The sequence below is a fragment of the Hyperolius riggenbachi genome, chromosome 9 (genome assembly GCF_040937935.1).
Source record: "Hyperolius riggenbachi isolate aHypRig1 chromosome 9, aHypRig1.pri, whole genome shotgun sequence".
Lineage (NCBI taxonomy): Eukaryota > Metazoa > Chordata > Amphibia > Anura > Hyperoliidae > Hyperolius > Hyperolius riggenbachi.
The window spans coordinates 268,552,657-268,577,456 of NC_090654.1; positions in this window are offsets into that span (position 1 = coordinate 268,552,657).

Consider the following 24,800-nt stretch of genomic DNA (forward strand, 5'->3'; position numbering starts at 1 on the left):
CAGAGAATCGGCTCTTCTGAACCGGCTCCCATTAAAGAGCCGGCTCTTATGGCTCTGAATCGGCTCTTCATTAAATGTCACTAGACAAATGTCACTAGACACCACTCAGAATCGGAGTAAAAGCCCCGCCCCGTCTCCATGACTGCTTATCTGACTGGGGCAATCCCTCCTGCTACTGCTCTGCTCCCCCCATACATCCGCCCCATACACTCCTACAAGCTGAAAGAGGAGGACTACATCTCCCAGCATGCCTCAGCGCCCTTTATCACAGACCAAAGCAGAGCTGTGTGGGGCGGCTGAGGCATCGGCTCTTTTTAAACTGAGAACCGGCTCCTGTTGTTCGCAGCAAAGAGCCAGGTCTTAAAGCCGGCTCGTTCGCGAACGACCCATCACTAATATGCTAGAGAAAGAGCTGAGAGCAGTGTAGTCACAGGACAGCTTCCCTGATACTCCCTGCAGTGCTGTTAGGACATTGCATGTGGCAGACATGATGAGCACATGTTATGCAGATTGCTGTTACCTGGGATATGCTGCACTGTATTTGCATTGATGCGATTTCTGAGTAAGGCTAGGTCCACACTGGTCCGTTGCAGATCGGATCCGTTTTACACGGATCCGTTTTTCAAAACTTTTTTTCCCTCAACCCCCCCCCCCCCCATTTTTTCCTAAAACTTATATTTTTGCAGCATATGTTTCCAGTCCGTGGGAACGTATGCCCAGCCATGGGGGAGAGGCAGCCATGCTGGAGGGGTATAGCAGGCAGGACGGGGGTGGCAGCGGTCAGTGGGGAGGCTCCCCCTCCCTCCCCTAGGTCCCTCCCCTACCCCTCCAGCTAGTTTCTGCAAAACTTGTTACAATGTATAGCAGAGAGCTTACCTACTCCTTCGGTTCATGATCCGGTTCTTTTTAATGAATCGATTCATTAAAAAGAGCCAAGCTTCCCATCACTACGAGTCACTGCCTGCAATGCCGCCCTCTATACTTCAGAAGGTGGCATTGCAGGCAGTGGCTCGTCGTGGTGGAAAGTTTGGCTCTTTTCAATGAATCGATTCATTCAAAACAAAACCGAAGGAGTAGGTAAGCTCCCCGCTCCCTGCTATACATTGTAACAAGTTTTGCGGAAACTAGCTGGAGGGGTAGCGCGGACGGGGGACCCAGGTGAGGGGGGGAGGGCCTCCATGCTGACCGCTGCCACCCCCGTCCTGCTTGCTATACCCCTCCAGCATGGCGGCTGCTTCTCCCCCCACAGGCTGTGACACAGAAACTGATCCCTTTCTGTGTCCACAATTTGCCTGTGTAGAGGGGGATCCATTTTCCCATTGCCTGCCACTACCCCTGCGTGTATCAGGGTCCAGATCCGTTGCGTGAAAATGGAGCAGATCTGGACCTTCCCTTCAGGTTTTGAAAGTGGGTCCCTGCGGATCCGTTTTTGTTATGGGTAAAGACAGCTGTTATCTAAAACATTGATATCCGTGGCTCCGGTTTTGATTGCGGCCTGAAAAACGGAGCCATAAATCTGTTAACGTATCTAGTGTGTGCTAGGCCTAATATAATGTTGTATTATGTAAGGTTTTATGTGGTTACACTGACCCTGCCCTAATCAAAGCATGCCCTCCATCTCATTCCAGATTGTTTGATCCTCAATAAACACCCACCCCTATCGCACTGTGGAGTTTATTCATCATATGTGTAATACATACACACATTGCTGCTCCGTGCTCTGTACACACATTGCTGCTCCGTGCTCTGTACACACACTGCTGCTACATGCTCTGTACACACACTGCTGCTTCGTGCTCTGTACACACGCAACTGCTCCACGCTCTGTACACACACTGCTGCTCCATGCTCTGTACACAAGCTGCTGCTCCATGCTCTGTACACACACTGCTGCTCCATTCTCTGTGCACACGCAGCTGCTCCACGCTCTGTACACACACTGCTCCTCCACGCTCTGTACACAAGCTGCTGCTCCATGCTCTGTACACATGCTGCTGCTCCATGCTCTGTACACACGCTGCTGCTCCATGCTCTGTACACACGCTGCTGCTTCATGCTCTGTACACACACTGCTCCATGCTCTGTACACAAGCTGCTGCTCCATGCTCTGTACACACGCTGTTGCTCCATGCTCTGTACACACTCTGCTGCTCCATGCTCTGTACACACGCTGTTGCTCTATGCTCTGTACACACGCTGCTGCTTCATGCTCTGTACACATGCTGCTGCTCCATGCTCTGTACACACACTGCTGCTCCATGCTCTGTACACACACTGCTGCTCCATGCTCTGTACACACACTGCTGCTCCGTGCTCTGTACACAAGCTGCTGCTCCATGCTCTGTACACACGCCGCTGCTTCATGCTCTGTACACACACTGCTCCATGCTCTGTACACACGCTGCTGCTCCATGCTCTGTACACACACTGCTCCATGCTCTATACACATGCTGCTGCTCCATGCGCTGTACACATGCTGCTGCTCCATGCTCTGTACACACGCTGTTGCTCCATGCTCTGTACACACGCTGTTGCTCCATGCTCTGTACACACGCTGCTGCTCCATGCTCTGTACACACGCTGCTGCTCCATGCTCTGTACACAGGCTGCTGCTCCATGCTCTGTACACAGGCTGCTGCTCCATGCTCTGTACACAGGCTGCTGCTCTATGCTCTGTACACAGTCTGCTGTTCCATGCTTTGTACACACGCTGCTGCTCCATGCTCTGTACACACACTGCTGCTCCATGCTCTGTACACACACTGCTGCTCCATCCAAAGTCAACTGTAGCAGGGAAAGGGGGCGGTGCTGGGAGCTGCAGGATGCCTGCAGATATTCTGGTGTCTCAACTTGTGCCTGTCCCCAGACACTGCACCGGCCCTGGTCTGAGGGGGATTCTGGGCAGCTGTAATCCCCCCCTGTGTTTGCCTATGCATGCATACTGATATTTACAGACAGACAGGGGAACAGATTACCAGGCAGGTTTGTTGTCCACCCGATCGCCCTTCCTGACATACGGATAGCAGATGCGTTTTATCATCTCCTCCCCCCCCCCCCCGCCTAAACATATACCACGTTTTTGATTTTAATGAACCCCCAGAACCCAAATAACTCAATTTTTATCCTACATCCTTTAAAAAAGAAAAATAACTGAGAGATGCGGCTTAAATGTGCAATGAAATAAAACAAGACAACTGCAATTTAATCAGCCTCACCTTCGGGGAAATATGCGTTTAATGGCTTTGTTATTCTCTTCTCTCCGATAATAAATACGGTTGGAAGAGGAGCACAGCTCGACATCTGCTGCAGGACCCGGTGAGCCGGAGGCAACCGGAATCCACGCTGAGAACAAAACAACGAGACCGGTTCTCTTTACCGCTCGCCATCATCGGGAACGATAATGGAGGCGGCGGTGCCAAGGAGCCGGCGCAGCAGGCAGGAGGTTTATGGGAGAATTCTGTAACAGAGACATATCTTTTAATTAGGAATCTGGCTTCCGGATCTCAGCATATGCGATCTCCAGAATTCACAGAAAAAGCACCTTAAAATGCGGCATATCGAGCCAAGACGTCTATTTATCATCACAGCCGTGCCCAGGCCTCCACGCTACTTACTTATTGCGCTACTCCAGCTAAAGCGTTAGCACTTTATTCTTAAAGAAACACTGAAGCGGAAAAAAATTATGATATAATGAATTGGTTGTGTAGTATGGATAATTACTAGAACATTAGTAGCAAAGAAAATATTCTCATATTTTTATTTTCACTTATATAGTGTTTTTTTATAACATTGCATCATTCTCTAATATTTGCAGTTTACACACTACTCAGCATTCTAAATGATTTTACAGAGCAGGCCAGTGAACTATTGAACTGTTCTCTGCAGAGAAAAAGAAAATACATTGACAGACACTTGAGATAACAAGCTTCAGTAGACAGAGCTCTCTGCAACTTTGAAAGTCGTGGAGCTCAATGGCTCTTTTGCATAGATAACAACTGGAGTTTCTTAACTCTTCCTTCAGTACCTGTGCCGAAGACAACAAAAGGATAGCTACTTATCTTGGGCTTCTTCCAGCCCCCCGTAGTCTGTCAAATACCTCAATGTCCTACCAGTCTGATCCTCTTTGTTGCTGTAAAGTTAGGCTGCGATCCAGCTGGGTTGCAGGCCACTATCCATGCGCTGTTCTGGCCCGCGTGCCTCTTCTATCGCCCTCCTGTGGTCTGGAGTGTTCTGCGCAAGCACAGTTACAAGTCTTGTGAACCGCGTAATGCTCCCAGCCACAGGAGTGCAGTTGGGGAGGCGCATGGCTGACGCGTATTAGTCTGTAACTGAGTTAAAGAGACACTGAAGCGAAAAAAAAAAAATGATGATATTATGATTTGTATGTGTAGCACAGCTAAGAAATAAAACATTAAGATCAGATACATCAGTGTAATTGTTTCCAGTACAGGAAGAGTTGAGAAACTCCAGTTGTTATCTCTATACAAACAAGTTAGTCATGGAGAGGGCTGTTATCTGACTTTTATTATCTCAACTGTTCCTGGACTATTTACTCTTTCTCTGCTAGAGGAGAGGTCATTAGTTCACAGACTGCTCTGAAAGAATCATTTTGAATGCTGAGTGTTGTGTAATCTGCACATATTAGAGAATGATGCAATGTTAGAAAAAACACTATATACCTGAAAATAAAAGTATGAGAATATTTTCTTTGCTGCTAATCTTCTAGTAATTATTCATAGTACACAACCAATTCACTATATCATATTTTTTTTTTTCGCTTCAGTGTCTCTTTAAAGGAGTTCTGTGGGGGGTTGTGGAAGAGAAAAACAGACACTTACCTTGGGCTTCTATCAGCCCGGTGCAGCGGTAATGTCCCACGCCGTCCTCCTCCCATCTGCCGTTCTCCGCCGCCGGCCCCGGTCTAAGCGGCATGGGATCCAACTGCGGCTGCGCTAGAGTGGCCGCGCACCCGCTCGCTTCCGCCTGCGTCATCGGAAGCTTACTGCGCAAGCGCAGTACAAGGCTCCGTTGTACTGCGCCTGCGCAGTAAGCCTCAGATGACGCGAGCGGAGGCACGGCAACGCGCATTATTCGTCTGTATGTCGGCGGATGGGAGCAGGACTTCGTGGGACAGTACCGCTGCATGGGGCTCATAGAAGCCCAAGGTAAGTGGCAGTTTTTCTCTTTAGAAACCCCCACAGAACCCCTTTAAGTCGCAGACTTTAAAGAGGAACTCCAGTGAACATAAACAGCTATTTCCCACAATGCAATGATCTTCACAGACAGGAAACTGTCAGGACCATAGTCCTGACATCACACTGTGGGAGGGGTTTCACCACAATATCGGCCATACAGAGTCCCCTGATCATCCGTTTGAGAAAAGGTAAATATTTCTCATGGTAAAGGGGGTATCAGCTACTGATTGGAGTGAAGTTGAATTCTTGGTTACGGTTTTCTTTAATGGGGTTGACAGAGGCACATTGAAGTTGAATAGGAGGACAGACTATAGGGGGCTGGAAGAAGCTATATTTGTTCTCTGGTTGAACTTTGATCTCTTGTTGAACTCGATGGACGTATGTCTTTTTTCAACCAAAATAACTATGTAACTATATATGTATCTGTAAAAACTTTTAATCCCTTAATCTCAGGTTTACTTTAATTGCCAACCTATGCCTAACCCTAACCGATTAGGGTTAGGCATAGGTTAGGAAACGTAACCTATGCCTAATCCTCCATAAATAAATAAAAAAAATAAAAAAAAATATATATATATATATATATATATATATATATATACCTATATATATATATATATATATATATATATATACATATATATATATATATCAGAAGTATATTATGGGCAAGAGGAGCTGGCCATTTTATTTTTTTTATAAAATAAACAAATAATTTTTAAAGTGTACCTGTAAGGATAAAAAATGCCCCTTAATAATGGGAAACCTCTGGATAATCTAGAGGCTTCCTCCTTCACTGGGCCGTTTCAACGCTGTGTCCCCCCAAATACCTTGTAGATGGCTCACGCAAGCACAGCAGCACCAACCCGATGGGACTTTTTCTGCCGAAGTCCAGGCGAATCCATGCTACATACCTATGATATTTGGCACCCGGTTCTGATTATTTACAGACACGCCCCCAACCCCTTAAATCATTTTTTGATGGGGGGGGGGGGGTGTAGGGGGTGGTGTGTTTAGTGCTTTGTGGCAAAATTTTAGGGAAAAGTGAGGTCGGATTGCCAAAAAACGAGTGTGCCCATGACAGGATGTGGGTGGGGCTGACTATAATGTAACAATGTAACTCAAAGGCAGTGGGTCAGAGTTTCCTCCCACACACATAAGAAAGAAGTGCCCCCCCCCCCCAAAAAAAAAATCCAAAAACACACACACTCACATAGTAGCAGCAGCAGCATTTTACCCATGAAGTGGTGGAATAGGTTTGCATCATAGATGTGCACAGGATAAATCTGCAGAAACTGCGTAATGCAGTCAATATGGACCAAAATCTCTGAGGAATGCTTAGAAGAATTAAGGCCAAGGCCGGTGGGTTATTTAGTTGGCGCACCGGTTCTCTCATGAAGCAAGGTGAAACATTTGCATCAGGTGCAGAGATTACAGGGGCAGCATTTTTGTAATAGCATGCAGCTAGAGTAGAAGGAAATCAAGGTGAAGAGGTCATCATTGGGGAAAAGCAGCTTGTTGTGCTGTGTGAGGAGTCTGACAGTGAGTGAGGAGGGGGGAGGCAGGAAAGCAGCAGTGTTTCATTTGATTTGCGCAGCAGAAGGGAGGAGGTGGCACTGTTGTCCCCACTCCTAACTGAGGAGGGGGCACATTCTCACAAGTTTGTCTCAGGCAGCAAAAAGTCTAGAACCAGCCCTGATTAAGGCAGTTTTGAAGGCAAAAGGGGGTCAAACTCAGTACTAGTAGGACGTACCTAATAAAGTGGCCAACTACATATATTTTTTTCAGTCTGGTTTCTTTTGGTTAATGTATTAGCATATCATTTAGTATTCATGAGTTCCCAAAATGCCATAGTACACCACTGCGCATGAGTTCTTATCTGTGCCTGCATACTAGCATTAGGCTCCGCTGAAGCCGGAGTGGGTCTGTGTTACTGTGCAAGCACAGTGTGACCACGTGCCCGCAAGCTTTGGGGGTCTGAGCGCTGGAATGGCCTGGTGGAGGAGGAGAGGCTTCCCTCTCCCGAAGTAAGTATCACATTTTTATCTTGCGAACCTAACCAGCAGGGATGTAACCAGCGGCGTTGCTAGCAACCTAAGAGATCTGGGGCACTTTTGGGCAATCCATCCAAAAAATGGGTGTGGCCATGCACCAGAATGTGTGTGTGTGGTCATGGGTGGAGCCAAATTTACATAAACTCAGCAGCGCTCTGAGTAGGCCTGCCCAGAAAAATGTTGAATGAAGCCACCCTCTTCATTAAAACAAAACAAAACAAAAAATGCAACACATACAGGTAGTGCAGAATTATTAGGCAAGTTGTATTTTTGAGGAATAATTTTATTATTGAACAACAACCATGTTCTCAATTAACCCAAAAAACTCATTAATATTAAAGCTGAATATTTTTGAAAGTAGTTTTTAGTTTGTTTTTAGTTTTAGCTATTTTAGGGGGATATCTGTGTGTGCAGGTGACTATTACTGTGCATAATTATTAGGCAACTTAACAAAAAACAAATATATACCAATTTCAATTATTTATTTTTACCAGTGAAACCAATATAACATCTCAACATTCACAAATGTAAATTTCTGACATTCAAAAACAAAACACAAACAAATCAGTGACCAATATAGCCACCTTTCTTTGCAAGGACACTCAAAAGCCTGCCATCCATGGATTATGTCAGTGTTTTGATCTGTTCACCATCAACATTGCGTGCAGCAGCAACCACAGCCTCCCAGACACTGTTCAGAGAGGTGTACTGTTTTACCTCCTTGTAAATCTCACATTTTATGATGGACCACAGGTTCTCAATGGGGTTCAGATTAGTGTTGGGCGAACATCTAGATGTTCGGGTTCGGGCCGAACAGGCCGAACATGGCCGCGATGTTCGGGTGTTCGACCCGAACTCCGAACATAATGGAAGTCAATGGGGACCCGAACTTTTGTGCTTTGTAAAGCCTCCTTATATGCTACATACCCCAAATTTACAGGGTATGTGCACCTTGGGAGTGGGTACAAGAGGAAAAAAAAATTTAGCAAAAAGAGCTTATAGTTTTTGAGAAAATCGATTTTAAAGTTTCAAAGGGAAAACTGTCTTTTAAATGCGGGAAATGTCTGTTTTCTTTGCACAGGTAACATGCTTTTTGTCGGCATGCAGTCATAAATGTAATACATATAAGAGGTTCCAGGAAAAGGGACCGGTAATGCTAACCCAGCAGCAGCACACGTGATGGAACAGGAGGAGGGTGGCGCAGGAGGAGAAGGCCACGCTTTGAGACACAACAACCCAGGCCTTGCATGAGGACAAGAAGCGTGCGGATAGCATGCTTTGTACCACCATGCAGTCATAAATGTAATAAAGATAAGTGGTTCAATAAACAGGGACCACGCGGCAACGCTAACCCAGCAGCAGCACACGTGATGGAACAGGAGGAGGCGCAGGAGGAGAAGGCCACGCTTTGTGAGACACAACAACCCAGGCCTTGCATGAGGACAAAAAGCGTGCGGATAGCATGCTTTGTACCGCCATGTAGTCATAAATGTAATAAAGATAAGAGGTTCAATAAACAGGGACCACGCGGCAACGCTAACCCAGCAGCAGCAGCAGCAGCAGCACACGTGATGGAACAGGAGGAGGCGCAGGAGGAGAAGGCCACGCTTTGTGAGACACAACAACCCAGGCCTTGCATGAGGACAAAAAGCGTGCGGATAGCATGCTTTGTACCGCCATGTAGTCATAAATGTAATAAAGATAAGAGGTTCAATAAACAGGGACCACGCGGCAACGGTAACCCAGCAGCAGCAGCAGCACACGTGATGGAACAGGAGGAGGCGCAGGAGGAGAAGGCCACGCTTTGTGAGACACAACAACCCAGGCCTTGCATGAGGACAAAAAGCGTGCGGATATAGCAGCAATGCTTTTTGCCGCCATGCAGTCATAAATGTAATACAGATGAGAGGTTCAATAAACAGGGACCGGAAACGCTAAACCATCCCAGATGTTCATCGGTCATGTTACTTGGTTGGGGTCCAGGAGTGTTGCGTAGTCGTTTCCAATCCAGGATTGATTCATTTTAATTTGAGTCAGACGGTCTGCATTTTCTGTGGAGAGGCGGATACGCCGATCTGTGATGATGCCTCCGGCAGCACTGAAACAGCGTTCCGACATAACGCTGGCTGCCGGGCAAGCCAGCACCTCTATTGCGTACATTGCCAGTTCGTGCCAGGTGTCTAGCTTCATGCCCGGTTTCAGGTCCAGCGGTGCCAGCCACAAATCCGTCTGTTCCTTTATTCCCCTCCAAATTTCCTCCCCTGTGTGCTGCTTATCCCCAAGGCAGATCAGCTTCAGCAACGCTTGCTGACGCATGCCAACAGCTGTGCTGCACTGCTTCCACGATCCTACTGCTGCTGGTGCTGGGTTAGCATTTCCGGATGAGGTACAGCTTTGAGATGCGTTGGAGGAGAAGGAGTCAGAGAGGTAGGTGCTGCTGTTGTTATCCAGCTGTTTGCGGCGTGGGCAACACCCGCGCCGTAGCAGGTGAGGAATCGCTGCCAGGCTCCACAAGGTTCACCCAGTGCGCGGTAAGGGAGATGTATCGACCCTGGCCGAACGCACTCGTCCAGGTGTCAGTGGTGAGGTGAACCTTGCAGGCAACGGCATTCTTCAAGCTTCGGGTTATTTAGCTGACCACGTGCTCATGCAACTCAGGCACTGCAGAGCGCGCAAAGTGGTAGCGGCTGGGAACCACGTAACGTGGGATGGCCACTGACATCATGCCCTTGAAGCTGTTTGTCTCCACCACTCGATATGGCAGCATTTCGCAGGCCAGAAGCTTGGCTATGCTGGCTGGCTGTTACTGCCACGGCCCGGGGGTCATTTGCTGGCAATTTCCTCTTGTGCTCAAACATCTCAGAAACAGACAACTCAACCGTAGCGCTGCACACCGAAGGGCTGTTGGTTGTTGTGTTTGATGAACACTGGGAGACCTCAAGAGCACTAGTCCGGAAAGTGACAGTGTCAGCATCGTCTGATGTTTGTGAATGTTGTGAACCACGCAATGGCTGGGCTACTGCTGCTGCTGAGGCGGGTCTGGTGGTGAGTCTGGTGAACCCAAGGGAGGCAGTGTTGCTGGTGGTACCCTGTCCTGCCGCGTTTGCCCACAGAGTGGGATGTTTGGATAGAATGTGGCGGCTCATGCTGGTGGTGGAGAGGTTGTTAATACTTTTCCCCCTGCTCAGGCGGGTCTTGCACACCTTGCAAATCGCCATGGTAACATCCTCAGTGCAGTCTTCAAAGAAAGCCCAGACTTTAACTGGCTGAGGACTCGGACCTCGTGCGTGATGTGCTGGTGCTGCTTAACCCACTGCTGGACGCTTGAGAGGTCATCCAAGTAATTATCTGGTCCTGTTCTTTTGGATCTGTGAGGGTTGTTGTCCTGGACAACATGGGCAGTATTGAGTGGGTTTTCTTGGGTGCTCCCCTGTGGCCTGTACGTGAACCGTCAGGGGAAACACCTCTTCCCTTGCCCCTCCCTCTTTCACCGGATTTCTTCCTCATTTCACTTATCCTTAAAGTACACGCTGACTGGCAGCAGTACAGTGGCAGTACAGAAATGCTATACAGTGGTGGGTGAGCGGTGTACCACTATTGTCAGCAGTGACACAGAGCACAATGCTATACAGTGGCGGGTGAGCGGTGTACTACTGTTCCCAGCAGACACAGAGTGGAAGTAAACACAATGCTATATAGTGTGGCTGAGCCGTGTACACAGAGTGGCATTAAACACAATGCTATATAGTCTGCTATATAGTCACCCCGAACAGGGTGATGTTCTGCAGAACCCAAACAGTGGCAAACACTGTTCGCCCAACACTACTGGGAGGGAACGCAGATTTTAGTACCTAAACACACGATACAACATGTTTTCCGGGGTCGGACTCTGAGGCACATACAGATGGTCCCGATCATCATCCTCATCATACAACTCTTCTCCTGAGTCTGACCCACCCACCACCTCTGCCACCCCAACATCCCCAGACACAGACCCCTCATCGTCCTCAACATTAACTTGGGATGCTGGCCTGAGCCAGACCTCCTCCTCCACATCAGGCCCCATCATCTCCTCAATGGCAGCCCTCATTAATCGCTCTGGCGACGGACTGATGGACACAACGTTCTCCTCCGGGGAGGGCTGCTGCTGACCACTGGCTGCTGGGGTGGATGTTATAGCTTGCGTGGGGCGTTGGCTGTTGCTGTTGTTGGGAGTGCTGCTCACAGCGGAGGTCTCTGGGGAACTCATGTTGAGCTCATATAGTGGTTGACGGTGAGTGGAGTATTACTGATCCCAGCAATATACACACTGACTGGCAGAGTATGCAATGCTATATAGTGTGGCTGAGCGGTGTACACAGAGTGGCAGTAAACACAATGCTATATAGTCTGGCTGAGCGAGCGGTGTACTACTGTTCCCAGCAGAATCAGAGTGGCAGTAAACAATGGTATATAGTCTGGCTGAGCGGTGTACACAGAGTGTCAGTAAACAATGGTATATAGTCTGGCTGAGCGGTGTACACACAATGCTATATAGTCTGCTATATAGTGTCAGTAAACAATGGTATATAGTCTGGCTGAGCGAGCGGTGTACTACTGTTCCCAGCAGAATCAGAGTGGCAGTAAACAATGGTATATAGTCTGGCTGAGCGGTGTACACAGAGTGTCAGTAAACAATGGTATATAGTCTGGCTGAGCGAGCGGTGTACTACTGTTCCCAGCAGAATCAGAGTGGCAGTAAACAATGGTATATAGTCTGGCTGAGCGGTGTACACAGAGTGTCAGTAAACAATGGTATATAGTCTGGCTGAGCAGTGTACACAGAGTGTCAGTAAACAATGGCATATAGTCTGGCTGAGCGGTGTACACACAATGCTATATAGTCTGCTATATAGTGTCAGTAAACAATGGTATATAGTCTGGCTGAGCGAGCGGTGTACTACTGTTCCCAGCAGAATCAGAGTGGCAGTAAACAATGGTATATAGTCTGGCTGAGCGGTGTACACAGAGTGTCAGTAAACAATGGTATATAGTGTGGCTGAGTGGTGTACACAGAGTGTCAGTAAACAATGGTATATAGTCTGGCTGAGCGGTGTACACAGAGTGTCAGTAAACAATGGTATATAGTCTGGCTGAGCGAGCGGTGTACTACTGTTCCCAGCAGAATCAGAGTGGCAGTAAACAATGGTATATAGTCTGGCTGAGCGGTGTACACAGAGTGTCAGTAAACAATGGTATATAGTGTGGCTGAGTGGTGTACACAGAGTGTCAGTAAACAATGGTATATAGTCTGGCTGAGCGGTGTACACAGAGTGGCAGTAAACACAATGCTATATACTCTGGCTGAGCGAGCGGTGTACTACTGTTCCCAGCAGACACAGAACAGTAAACAGAATGCTATATAGTGTGGCTGAGCGAGCGGTGTACCACTATTCCCAGCAGACACAGAACAGTGAACAGAATGCTATATAGTGTGGCTGAGCGAGCGGTGTACCACTATTCCCAGCAGACACAGAACAGTGAACAGAATGCTATATAGTGTGGCTGAGCGAGCGGTGTACTACTGTTCCCAGCAGACACAGAACAGTACACAGAATGCTATATAGTGTGGCTGAACGAGCGGTGTACTACTGTTCCCAGCAGACACAGAACAGTACACAGAATGCTATATAGTGTGGCTGAACGAGCGGTGTACCACTATTCCAAGCAGACACAGAACAGTGAACAGAATGCTATATAGTGTGGCTGAGCGAGCGGTGTACCACTATTCCCAGCAGACACAGAGTGGCAGTAAACAGAATGCTATATAGTGTGGCTGAGCGAGGTACACAGAGTGGCAGTAAACAGAATGCTATATAGTGTGGCTGAGCAAGCGGTGTACTACTATTCCCAGCAGACACAGAGTGGCAGTAAACAGAATGCTATATAGTGTGGCTGAGCGAGGTACACAGAGTGGCAGTAAACAGAATGCTGAGCGAGCGGTGTACTACTATTCCCAGCAGCGACACACAATGACTGGGGGGGACCCTGGCTAGCGTGGCTGGAGCGCGAACTACCCTGCCTGCCTACCCAAAGCTAAACCCACAGACAAATGGCGGAGATATGACGTGGTTCGGGTATTTATTTACCCGAACCACGTGACAGTTCGGCCAATCAGAGCGCGTTCGGGTCCGAACCACGTGACCCGTTCGGCCAATCACAGCGCTAGCCGAACGTTCGGGGAACGTTCGGCCATGCGCTCTTAGTTCGGCCATATGGCCGAACGGTTTGGCCGAGCACCGTCAGGTGTTCGGCCGAACTCGAACATCACCCGAACAGGGTGATGTTCTGCAGAACCCGAACAGTGGCGAACACTGTTCGCCCAACACTAGTTCAGATCAGGTGAACAAGGAGGCCATGTCATTAGTTTTTCTTCTTATATACCCTTTCTTGCCAGCCACACTGTGGAGTACTTGGACGAGTGTGATGGAGCATTGTCCTGCATGAAAATCATGTTTTTCTTGAAGGATGCAGACTTCTTCCTGTACCACTGCTTGAAGAAGGTGTCTTCCAGAAACTGGCAGTAGGACTGAGAGTTGAGCTTGACTCCATCCTTAACCCGAAAAGGCCCCACAAGCTCATCTTTGATGATACCAGCCCAAACCAGTACTCCACCTCCACCTTGCTGGCGTCTGAGTCGGACTGGAGCTCTCTGCCCTTTACCAATCCAGCCACGGGCCCATCCATCTGGCCCATCAAGACTCACTCTCATTTCATCAGTCCATAAAACCTTAGAAAAATCAGTCTTGAGATATTTCTTGGCCTAGTCTTGACGTTTCAGCTTGTGTGTCTTGTTCAGCGGTGGTTGTCTTTCAGCCTTTCTTACCTTGGCCATGTCTCTGAGTATTGCACACCTTGTGCTTTTGGGCACTCCAGTGATGTTGCAGCTGTGAAATATGGCCAAACTGGTGGCAAGTGGCATCTTGGTTTTTCCACATGCTTCTTGCGACCCTGTTGACTATTTTGAATGAAACGCTTGATTGTTCGATGATCATGCTTCAGAAGCTTTGCAATTTTAAGAGTGCTGCATCCCTTTGCAAGATATCTCACTATTTTTGACTTTTCTGAGCCTGTCAAGTCTTTCCTTTGACCCATTTTGCCAAAGGAAAGGAAGTTGCCTAATAATTATGCACACCTCATATAGGGTGTTGATGTCATTAGACCACACCCCTTCACATTACAAAGATGCACATCACCTAATGGAGCTGGGAAAAAAGGGCGCAGGCAGCTAGTGGACAAAAAGGGCGCCGCCATTCACTCCCATAATAAATAACGTTTAATGGGCACCGAGCAGTTTACAAACGGCGCCTTGAGCTAAATAATGTTTACAAACGGCGCCGGAGATGTTTAATGATTTATAACTGAGCTTGTGGTGATTTACGTTTATAAAATGCACCCGTGCCGAATAACGTTTATGAAAATACTAAACATATTTATCTTATTTAAATAATTAAAACATTATTTAAAGTTTTATCCCTTACTGTTTGTAAAACATTATTATTCACAAAATAAAGCGATCAGTACGTAACGTAAATTGCAAAATATTTTTTGCATCCACAATTAGTAAAACATTATTATCCACATAATAAAGGGGGGTCTTAGGTTTAGGCACCACCAGGGGGGTCTTAGGTTTAGGCACCAACAGGGGGGTCTTAGGTTTAGGCACCACCAGGGGGGTCTAGGGGTTAGGGGTAGGTACAGGGAGGGTAACTTAAGCACCAACAGGGGGGTCTTAGGTTTAGGCACCAACAGGGGGTCTTAGGTTTAGGCACCAACAGGGGGGTCTTAGGTTTAGGCACCAACAGGGGGGTCTTAGGTTTAGGCACCAACAGGGGGGTCTTAGGTTTAGGCACCAACAGGGGGGTCTAGGGGTTAGGGGTAGGTACAGGGAGGGTTACTTAGGCACCAACAGGGGGGTCTTAGGTTTAGGCACCAACAGGGGGGTCTTAGGTTTAGGCACCAACAGGGGGTCTTAGGTTTAGGCACCAACAGGGGGGTCTAGGGGATAGGGATAGGTACTGGGAGGGTTCTGTGTAAGAGTAGGCTTAGGTATAGTTTTAGTAAAATTTTAGTAATAATTACTAATGTTTTACAACACTTATTACGAACGTAGTTATATTTATATCATCGTTATAAAGAATATTTTCAGATTTTATTATAAGAACAAACCATAAATGAAGGTTATTCACAATAATATACAATTATAACAATTAAACATATATTATTGTTTTTTTAATAAACGTAATTATAAGTTTAACTTTTGAAACAGGGAAGATTAACGTTTTCACAATTTCCGATTTCATAAACATTATTTAATGATTTATAATTTTGTTAAACATTATTTGTAAACGAAATATAGCACACTATTTTTATAAACCCTATTAATGATTAATTATTATTTAGAGTTTACACCCCGCGCTCTTTTTGTCCGGGCGCCCTTTTTGTACGTACGCTCACCTAATATGCTTAATTGGTAGTAGGCTTTCGAGCCTATACAGCTTGGAGTAAGACAACATGCATAAAGAGGATGATGTGGTCAACATACTCATTTACCTAATAATTCTGCACTCCCTGTAGTAGCAATTTGCATAAAAAGGCAGTGACACAGTGAGCAATGGGTGCTATGGTGCCATGCTGGGTGCTGTGTTGCCTCTACTTTGCCTGGGGAGACACCCGGGGCACCCCAGAATAGATCAGGGGCATGTGCCACTGATCTTTGTAGCTAGCAATGCCCCTGGGTGCAACTAGAAGTCACTGCCCCCCTGTGAAACTTTGGATAGGCCCCTTCCTCCTCAAGCATCACTACGGTCGACAGCACTTGTGCAGGAGTAGAGAGGCTGAGGGTAGAGCAGCGCTGAACACAAGACCCTGCTGCACACTGAATAGGGACTGTCTACAAATCCTTGTCTGCAAAACTTTGCATGATTCCTTATCAGTGACTGAGCAGATGCAGTCATTAGAACAATTGTGCAAAGAGCTTTTCCCCTCCCTTAGTTGTAAGTCTCTTATGACAGGGAAAATAAACTTTTCTCCCCTTGGGGCCCCCTGCGGCTACTGGGCCCCCCTGCAGCTGCATCCCTTGGCAGGGTCTATTGTTACAGCCCTGCTAACCGGTTTGCTTTAAGAGAAGTGCATCTGAAAAAGATTGTTGCAAACTCTTGCCTGTGTCTCTTCCAAGAAGCATCTCAAACAGTGACGCAGTAAAACCGTAGTAATATTCCCTTCAAAGAGGAAACTGGGGCCCCAGTGGGCCATATTAGTTCTATTCTGCAGGCCGGCTGTGGGTGATTTACCAATTCATTAGCCGAGAGCAGAGCTGGGACAAGGTCCTCCAGCACCCAAGGCTGAAACACCAAAGTGCGCCCCTCCATCCCTCCCACCCCAGCCGTCACACACTGATTGCTATTAGACTAAGAGGCGCCACAGGGCCCACAACCTCCCCAACACCTTAATATCTAGTTATCTGGCTTGCAGTCACTGTCATGTATCCCCTTTTCTTATTTCTTTCTGCTTCAAACACAATTGGGAATGACAGCTGAATGAATTGTGCGCCCCCTCCTACACTGCGCCCTGAGGCTGGAGCCTCTCCAGCCTATGCCTCGGCCCGGCCCTGGCCGAGAGCAAGAGCAAAAATACGTGCCGGAATCTAAAACAAAAATCTTTGCAAAGATCAATTTGTCCGGTATGGTGATTCCAGAGGAATATCTGAATAAATTCCATATAAAAGCCAGATTTTTTTTCCATACATGCCGAAGGCAATCCTATATGTGCTGCGGACACAAACAGCTCCCAGAAGCATCATTGCCTTTTTATGTGACCTTTACTGAGAAGGCCACTCATCCTTCTTTGCTCCTTGAATTTCCTCGGGGTTCCCCTGACCCTTTGGCTCATTCTAACCAGGGGACCAGGAATAATCATCGCCGTTTCTTCTCGCCGGCCCGTCCACATGCACGACATGTCCACCGGCTACTTGAAATTGTATTATTATAAGTAAGTAATGAAGTGTTAGCGTGCTCTCCTGGCCTTAAATAAGACTTCTTACCTCCGGTTATTTTTCCAAGGAGCGCAAAGTGATTTTTTCTTCTTCTTTTTTTGGCTATAGGGGACGTCGGGACCTCTATGAATATTAAAATAGCGCGGGTCCCCGTGGCCGGCGGTGAGAATAATACATGCCAGCTGGCTCCTTGCGCACATTTTAGATATTTTCTCGCTGACGTTGTTGCGCACGAGCATGCCGTAAACAGGCCGAGTCTGAAGAACATCTTACATGATATGAAAAGCACAGGGGGATAGACGAGCAAGAGCTTCTAATGGCATTGTATGTGCGAGCGTGTCGACGGCGGTGGTTTAATGTCACTCCAGAGGCAGGCAGCGATCTTTAGTATTCCTGACAGCGAGTTAGAAAAGAAGAGAGCGGCGGATCGCTGAAGAACATCTCTCTGCTGAAAGAGCATGCTATTCAAGCAAAATCTGTCCATACATATTAATAAAAGAAAGATTAGAGCCCTGTAATGGGTCCATTGTAACCCCACTACCTCCATCCCGACATAAAATAATCATGGAGAAGGTCCGTTATCATTTGACAAGCAACCCTATATGCTGCATTTTATTATAGTAGAATGCTATAATACATGGATGGATGGATGGATGGATGGATGGATGGATGGATGAGTGAGCAAGGCTGGATTTATACTTTGTGTGCCCCTAGGCCAAGTATGCTGTGGCTCCCCTTTCATGTACAGCAGCGCCCCTCCCATTCCCTGTGTAGCCCCCTCTTCCATGTGTAACATCCATGCAAAGCAGCCCCCTCCTATTCTATGTGCAGTCCCCTCCTCCATGTGTATAATCAATGTACAACAGCGCCCCTCCCATTCCATGTGCAGCCCCCTCTTCCATGTGTATCATCCATGTACAGCAGCCACTCCCATTCCATGTGCAGCCCCCTTTTCCATGTGTATCATCCATGTACAGCAGTCACCCTCCCATTCCATGTGCAGCCTCCTCTTCCATGTGTATCATCCATGTACAGCAGGCCCCTCCCATTCCATGTGCAGTCCCCCCTTACATGTGTAACATCCATGCACAGCAGGCCCCTCCCATTCCATGTGCAGTCCCATCTTCCATGTGTATCATCCATGTACAGCAGGCCCCTCCCATTCCATGTGCAGCCCCCTCTTCCATGTGCATCATCCATGTACAGCAATGACCCTCCCATTCCATGTGCAGCCCCCTCTTCCATGTGTTTCATCCATGTACAGCAGACCCTCCCATTCCATGTGCAGCCCCCTCTTCCATGTGTGACATCCATGTACAGCTGCCCCTCTCATTCCATGTGCATCCCCCTCTTCCATGTGTCACATCCATGTACAGCAACCTCCCTCCCATTCCATGTGCATCCCCCTCTTCCATGTGTATCATCCATGTACAGCAGCCCCTCCCATTCCATGTGCAGCCCCCTCTTCCATGTGTATCATCCATGTACTGCATCCCCTCCCATTCCATGTGCAGCCCCCTCTTCCATGTCTATCGTCCAGGTATAGCAGCCTCTCGCTGTCATGTGAAGCTACCTTGGGCATCAGTTTCCCTTTTCCATGTGTTGCTCCCCGTCTTCGGCCTCTTCTTTCATATGTAGCAGACCCTCTTTCAAGTTCTGGTTGCAGTCGCCCAAGGCCCAGGCCTCTGTGGCCTTTCCAGAAATCCGGCCCTGCCATCGAGACAGGTAAAAACGGCGCCGAATGTCCGAAGACATTTGGGCGCTGCCATAGGCCGTAATGTGAATTATAAGTACTTATGAGTTTATGTATATTAATAATTATGATATATCTAATCAATTTACGTTATGTCTAATTTGTAATTTCGCACAATTTCACGTAGTTATGACCAGTTTTCACATGACTACAATTGATTATAATGAATTTTTGCCTAATTATGATCAATTACGGGACATTATGAAATTATGATGAGTAAACACCAAATTAAACACAAAATTACGAGTTAATGCAAAATTTCATATCGTAATACAATGCAATATTATGCATTTGCATTGTTTTCATACCATCGCTATACGGTTTTGGCCGACACAATACAGAAAGTTAATTGACCTTTTAGACCTTTAAGACAGGTAACTAAATTAATCAGAGGCATAGAAGATCCCAATTACCAAGAAAGGTTATACAAACTGAGCTTATTTAGTTTGCAGAAAAACAACTGAGAGGAGACCTGGTTAACATGTATAAATACATCAAGGGGCAATATAAAAGCTTGTCAAATGAGCTTTTCGTCCCTAGGCTTGTACAGAGGACAAGGAGACGCTATCTGCGTATGGAGGAAAAAAGGTTTTGCCATCTATTTGGAAAGGGGTTGTTTACAGGAAGGCCTCATTCACATCTAAAATCGCAAATGCAAGCGTTTTGTGATTTTGTGCGGCTTTATTTTCCTCCTCCCGGCGCTCCACTGCATGCTGCATTTTTGGTAAAACGCGCTTTTCTAAGCAAAAAACGCATACAAAACGCACTAAAACGCAATACCTCTGTGTCACCATTGACTTTCATTAAGTGTGTTTTTTTTATGTGTTTTTGAAACATATGCAACAAAACCGGCGTTTTTAAAAACACACATTGCAAAATGCAAGCATATCCGTTTTTTCATGCAGCCCATTGACTTGCATTGTGTGCGTTGTCCGCAATGCTAGCGTTTCTGCCTAGTGTGTTCCCTGCCTCAATCAATATTGGTTGGATGTCAGCAACAATAGGAGTGGTTTCACCTTTCTCATATTGGACTGCATTTTATTTATTTAAGAAATTATATAGCGCTGGCATATTACACAGCGCTGTACAGAATATACAGTCTTCACACTAACCTTCACTCAGAGGGGCTCACAATCTAGTCCCTACCATTGTTATAGGTCTATGTATGTATCGTGTAGCGTATGTATAGTCTAGAGACAATTTTTAGGGGGAAGCCAATTAATTTATCTGTATGGTTTTTTGGGATGTGGGGGGAAACCAGACTGCCCCTAGGAAACCCACGCAGAGAACATAGAAACTCACTCCTTACAGATGTTGACCTGGCTGGGATTTGAACCAGGGACCCAGCGCTGCATGGCGAGAGCGTTAATCACTACGCCACCGTGCTGCCCATACATTATACCAACTCACACCAACATGATCACTAGCTGTCCAGACTCCGGCCGTGGTCCATGCTTTCCTCACATTGGAGAATCATTTGTTTTGAGGGGGGAATCAACAAATATCACTTTTTTTTTTTTCCATTCGCTGCCATTTCCAGGAAAAATAGCACATTTTTGTGAAGAGAAGATTTTTCACACAAAAAAGTTTTATTGAATTTTGGAGCAACCATTCATTTTTGTGAAATGCTGAAGACAATTTTTTGTGGAAAAAAAAATATTGATTCTAACAAAAATGACTGTCATACTTTTTGAAAATGCTATGTATTTTTGTGAACCTTCTCTTCTCCTGAAACCGTCATTTTCACAGCTAAAACAATTTTGCGGATTGTGCCAGCTCATCCCCGCTGAGGGGCTTACGCGTTTCACGTTTGCCCGACATCTCTTCACCGGGCCTCTTTAGCAGCAGTGGCGGCAGATCCGTCCGCGGCATTCTCCTCATGAATATGAAAATGATAAAGCCATAAACCGATCGTGATTTCTCCAATATTTCCTGGAGTGAAAGTCAAGGCCTGTATTTAATCTATATGGAAATAATGCATTTAGTGCCCACGCGTCCAATGCCATAATATAACAATTTTCTCTATTACTTAACAATGATTGTCTTCGGTGATTTACATCACTCCATCTCCCCTCTTGTGAGGGAGACGCGACCCGACAGCGCCGTGATTAACAGCTCCGGTCCAGAACCGCGCGAGGAAACGGCGAAGATTGCTCTGACACGCTGACATTCCGCCAATAAAGCCCGATCGAGTCACGGCCCTTGGCCGACGCTCCCTTGGATTTTGATGATAGAACCATTTAGGATGGGGAAAAAAAATAATAAAAGATTAATAATAGCCTGGTTTAGAATACTGTTCTTGAAGTTCAGCATTTAAAAAATCATTTTAAGCTTTTATAGAGGTGAAAAAAGAAAAAGAAGCAGGTAATTATTTGGGTCACCCATGCCGTGTATCGAGAAATCAAAATGTTTCTCATTTTTGCCATGCAGGCCCGGCGGAATACAAAAGAGACCGGCTACGCCGGCATGCGCCGACTTCAAAAGATCTGTCAATACCCCTTATTACCGAGAGATTGATTCACAACCGTTTCTTGGAAGAAATTTTAAAGAAGAACGGGAAACGGGGATGATTTGTATCTGAAATGGTCACATTCTAATTTCAGGACAAAAATTACCACTTTCTTCTTCTGAGAAAGAACACCTTTTATCGGGTCTGCTGCCCACATCTTGTGCAGAAACATCTCTCTCTGTCCAGCTTTCCTTACAGGCAAATTTTAGGCTGGTTATTTCTCAGTGATCATAATGTGAGAAGGATACCAATACTGTCATATTCATTTATGTCCTTACAAACAATGTCGATTCCATGGATGTCCTGTCTTTAACCACTTCAGCCTTCAGTCGTTTTTCACCTTTTGCATCCAAGCAATTTCCACTTCCCATTCATTCGCCAATAACTTTATTACTAATTATCACAATGAATTGATCTAGATCTTGTTTTTTCCGCCACCAATTAGGCTTTCTTTGGGTGGTACATTTTGCTAAGAGTTATTTTTTTCTAAATGCGTTTTAAATGAGAATATTAAGTAAAATGGAAAGAAAACTAATTATTTCTCAGTTTTCGGCCATTATACTGTAGCTTTAAAATAGTGCATGCTACCATAATTAAAACCTATGTATTTTGTTTGCCCATTTGTCCCGGTTATTACACCATTTAAATTATGTCCCTATCACAATGTATGGCACCAATATTTTATTTCGAAATAAAAGTGCATTTTTTTCAGTTTTGCATCCATTACTATTTACAAGCTTGTAATTTAAAAAATGTTTGTAATATACCCCTTTCATGTGCATATTAAAAAAGTTCAGACCTTTAGGTAACTATTTATGTTTTTTTCATTAAAAATTGTATTTGGGTAATTTTTGGGGTGGAAGGTAAACAGTTAATATTAAATGCCATAATGTGTGTTTATTTCATAAAAAAAATGTATGTAGATGTAGTTTTACTATTTGGCCACAAGATGGCCACAGTCAAATTTTTTTTTTTTAGTCCTGGAAGCAAGCATGAAGTATAAGGAGGACGGGAAACTTGTTTTTTGTTCAGAAAGATCGTGGCTTCTCAAAGAAGCCGTCGGTCTTTTTACTGGGGACTTAGATCAATGAATGGGAACTATGTTCCCATTCGTTGATCTCCGGGCTAACAGGGGGCGTGCCAGGAACGCACGGGAGCAGCACAGCAGCAGCCTTTTGGACGTGACGGTCACGTCCAAAAGGCTAAAATGGTTCAAATACACCTGAAGTGAGTGAGATATGGTGGCTGCCATATTTATTTATTTTTCAACAATACACATTGCCTGGCTGTCCTGCTGATCCTCTGCTTCTCATACTTTTAGCCATAGACCCTGAACAAGCATGCAGATCAGGTGCTCTGACTGAAATCTGACTGGATTAGCTGCACTACTGCAGCCAAAGGACTGCCAGGCAACAGGTATTGTTTAAAGAGAACCTGAGCCGGGTCTACAAGTAAAAAAAAAAGAGCATGCTTCCTGGTCCGTTTGGGGCTGCTGGACCAGACAGTGCTCATTACCTTACCTCCTTTCCCCGCTGCTCCAAGCTGCAGCCATCCATCACTTTCACTTTGGTGACATTTGGCGTGACAACGCTGGAGACGAAGTGCCGGTGCTTTTCTCTTAGAACACAGCGCTGATTGACGTGGAGGGGGCGGGGAAGAGGAGGGCAGCAGGCAGCAGAGAGCCTGATAGGCAGGGAAGGGTACTTTTGCAGGCGCTCCTTAGCCTGCAGTGGGAAGCCCTTTCCCCTTAGTCTATCGACATTATGAATGCCGCCAGATCCCGGGGGGACTTGTGAGGTTCCCCCTCCCTCGAATTGGAATGATCGCACAGCACCCGACAATTTTTACCGCATGTTATAGCTGCGTTGAGCCCCTCCAAAACACCCTCAATGTTAAATGCTTTAGACCACGAAAATAATGTTAAATTCCACTTTAGAGTGAAAAGGCCATCGAAAATCCGTCTATAATAAGTTTGTGATTTTTCGCAAATTTTTGCACTTAAAGTGAGTGTCCAAGCAAAATAAAAAAAGATCCACTTACCTAGGGCTTCCTCCAGCCCGTGGCAGTCATTCTGTGCCCTTTTCTCCCCTGCAGAACCTGACCTCTCCAGGTCGGGTTCCGGGTCGGTGTCTTCTGCGCTCCATGGCGCGGGTCACATGGTCCGGCCGACTTCATCAGGACTGTACTGCGCAGGCGGACCACGTGACTCGCGCGGTGGAGCACAGAAGTTCTGCAGCGGAGAAGACCGGGAGCCTCCGGAGTGGCGGCGAGGGTAGTGTTGGGCGAACAGTGTTCGCCACTGTTCGGGTTCTGCAGAACATCACCCTGTTCGGGTGATGTTCGAGTTCGGCCGAACACCTGACGGTGCTCGGCCAAACCGTTCGGCCATATGGCCGAACTAAGAGCGCATGGCCGAACGTTCCCCGAACGTTCGGCTAGCGCTGTGATTGGCCGAACGGGTCACGTGGTTCGGACCCGAACGCGCTCTGATTGGCCGAACTGTCACGTGGTTCGGGTAAATAAATACCCGAACCACGTCATATCTCCGCCATTTGTCTGTGGGTTTAGCTTTGGGTAGGCAGGCAGGGTAGTTCGCGCTCCAGCCACGCTAGCCAGGGTCCCCCCCAGTCATTGTGTGTCGCTGCTGGGAATAGTAGTACACCGCTCGCTCAGCATTCTGTTTACTGCCACTCTGTGTACCTCGCTCAGCCACACTATATAGCATTCTGTTTACTGCCACTCTGTGTCTGCTGGGAATAGTAGTACACCGCTTGCTCAGCCACACTATATAGCATTCTGTTTACTGCCACTCTGTGTACCTCGCTCAGCCACACTATATAGCATTCTGTTTACTGCCACTCTGTGTCTGCTGGGAATAGTGGTACACCGCTCGCTCAGCCACACTATATAGCATTCTGTTCACTGTTCTGTGTCTGCTTGGAATAGTGGTACACCGCTCGTTCAGCCACACTATATAGCATTCTGTGTACTGTTCTGTGTCTGCTGGGAACAGTAGTACACCGCTCGTTCAGCCACACTATATAGCATTCTGTGTACTGTTCTGTGTCTGCTGGGAACAGTAGTACACCGCTCGCTCAGCCACACTATATAGCATTCTGTTCACTGTTCTGTGTCTGCTGGGAATAGTGGTACACCGCTCGCTCAGCCACACTATATAGCATTCTGTTCACTGTTCTGTGTCTGCTGGGAATAGTGGTACACCGCTCGCTCAGCCACACTATATAGCATTCTGTTT